This window comes from Camellia sinensis, chromosome 9, assembly GCF_055761805.1.
Source record: "Camellia sinensis isolate YWXY chromosome 9, ASM5576180v1, whole genome shotgun sequence".
Taxonomy (NCBI): domain Eukaryota; kingdom Viridiplantae; phylum Streptophyta; class Magnoliopsida; order Ericales; family Theaceae; genus Camellia; species Camellia sinensis.
The window spans coordinates 5,435,385-5,438,141 of record NC_138969.1 but is presented as its reverse complement, the minus strand read 5'-3'; the positions used below and the strand labels follow the sequence as shown (position 1 = coordinate 5,438,141).

General features: G+C 34.2%; 1 long non-coding RNA gene across 1 annotated transcript; it reads right to left on the bottom strand.

Annotated features, from left to right (window-relative positions):
• Positions 1-242: 242 nt before the first annotated feature.
• Positions 243-2,359, bottom strand: LOC145798468 (uncharacterized). The gene is made up of 3 exons (XR_014339344.1): positions 2,237-2,359; positions 1,267-1,320; positions 243-501 (listed from the first exon to the last, which is right to left on the bottom strand). It is a non-coding gene; the product is annotated as an uncharacterized LOC145798468 (long non-coding RNA).
• Positions 2,360-2,757: the final 398 nt, after the last annotated feature.

The window sequence follows — 2,757 nt, the reverse complement described above, 5'->3', positions numbered from 1 at the left end:
AAGCACTGAAAACTGAAACACCAACGTCGGAATGGCGTAGTAAGAGGCAGGGTTTCAAATTCAAGAAAGGCAAGCACAACCCGGCCAACAAGAAACAGAATACGGGGTCGACAACTAGCCCCAGCCAAGGGAGTGGTTGTCACACCCCAAATCCGGGCACGACCGGCCGTGGCCCACAGGGACTTAGCCCAAGGCACACGTAAGCCTAAACACGAATCCAATCACATTGAACAACTGAACAATAGTCCAATAATAAATAACCAAAACTCAATCCAGACATGCCACAATTATAAACGGCAAAATCAACCGTAATCAAAAGCCATCCAAACTTATGGGATATAAACAACCCACATATCAAAAATAATCGTAAATGAACTTCGATAAGAATAAATATAAATATGCACAAACTTGACATAACACTCTAAACTAAAGGAATGCCCTAGAGGTCCATGCAATTGAGTCCCCGCTACGCCATGAGTCCACTCTAAGTCCTTCTAACACCTGGAAATGGTAAACAACTAAGTCAGCTGATAGCTCAGTGAGTAGCAACATGGATAGTAAATACAATTTTGAAAACAGGGTTCAATTCCAAAATAAGATATATATCACAGAAACTAGATTGGCATACAGTTTGGTAAATACAATCTGTTTCAAAAAGAAGGTTCCACAATTCAACACTTAAAATACTCATGTCTCGCAAGAACATGATAAACGACATTTTTCACTTAAAACAGATTATAACATGAACACCAATAATTTTCTGGGTACCAATAAAAACAAATAATCTGCCACACATTTCTCAGGCTATAAGCCCCGTTGGATCCAATACCGAACTAAGAGTCATCCTCAGGGTGGCACCTGGGCCTTTTCTCAAAGACGATCCGATTGAAGGTCACCTAGTTGTTTTTAAAGGTCTGTTCCTTACAATCGTTGAGCACTAGAGTCATCACGGCCCAACCCGGATCTGTTCCCTAGCGGCCAGAGTCACCACACACAGTGGAATAATTTCCCTGGACTAAATACACACATGGTCCCAATAATCAATACACATCAGTTTCGTAAAACATGGTAGTTCATCATTATAAACATGAGACCAAAACAAATAATTTACAGTATGCCAAGTTCACACATGTTTCAAAAATAATTTGATTCAATTGATAATATAATAATTTATCAAAACAGTTTAATCATGAAACAACAATTTAATTTTCCAACAGTTCAGGGTAGGGGAACATTTATAAAAATATGTAGCATGAAACTACTCACCTGAAAACGAAATAATATAATCCTCGTATAGAGTGTAAAAGTCCAACTAGTGCCCTAAACCAAGTATAAAAACTACACGTCACAACTAATTTAAAAATACTAAAAAAAATAGGAACTAAGTAACCTCAAACTAAAACGCGCTAACACGGCTCAACCCAACTCACCGTTACTCTTAAATATTACCTAAGTTCATATTCTTCAAGGTCCAAAATCACCCAAGACATAGATTCCGATCGAAACTTAACTAAAAATAACTTTAAGATGAAACAGTGTTTTAAACAAGTTTTCCCAATCTATTCGCTAACTTTGAAAATTACAAAACCCACTCCACGCTATTCGAAAAATTCCAATAACCTCCAGATATAATCTAATATATCTTAAGTTTTAAACCCAATTGGTTTCACTTGATTTGCTTATCAAAATAATTTTCTACAATTTATTATATCCAAACAGGTTGTTTTCTGCAGCACTTTAAAGAAATTGACGGTTCTCTTAATATACACGAGCAATCAATGCAAGGCCAAAAAATTATGAAACTAGACTCGTAACCGGTTCTAATGACACTAATTTGATAATTTTTGGATTTATACCCAAAGAGAACAACAATCCCGAATTTACTGTTTCGGACTGGTTTCCTGGACAGATTTGAATACCTCAATTTATATGGATTTCGACTCCCAAAAATTATGAAAAAATTCAAATATGCAATTCAATGTGTATTTGATCTACTGTAAAAATTTCAGATTAAAATTCATCCGTTTGATATGGTTTCTTGATTTTTGAAGTTAGCGATTATGTGCAGAATTTTTTGGACTAAGATTCACACCGATTCTTTATACATGAATTTAACTCCTTAGATTTCTTAACAGCATATATATATACACAAAATGCATACACCTACAATCTCTCCATCAATGAATTAAATAACAATATTATTAGGATAAAGAACAAAGAAAGAAGAGAAGAAAACCTAGGAAGCCACACAGCACAACACACCCAAAGCTCTCCTTCTTGGCTACAACAATAATCTTGATGATTGAAAAACCCCTCTCTTTTCTTCATAAACCCACGGCTGCTAGGGTTGCTAGTGTTGTGGAAAACAATTATAACAAGAGTTAGAGTTTGTGTTTATTTTATTTTATACTAGTGGTGGGCACACTTAGGTCAAATAGATAGATAAATATACAAAATACATATATAAGTTACATGTAACTCAAATGTTAAGAGCCTAACTTATTAATTTTATGGTCTAGAGTTCAAGTCACACCCTCTTCTCTAATTTTTTTTTTAATAATAAATCTTGCTTCTAAATCAATGACTTTTACCATAAATTTATTTTATGTTTAAAAATTAATTAAAGATCCTCCAATAATATTTAATTTGCACCTTAGAATTCACCACCAAAATATTTGAGATTGTAATATTATTATTTAATTATTTACTTAATTTTTATATTTGGGTTCTCACAGTGGTTTCATACCACCCTGTTCT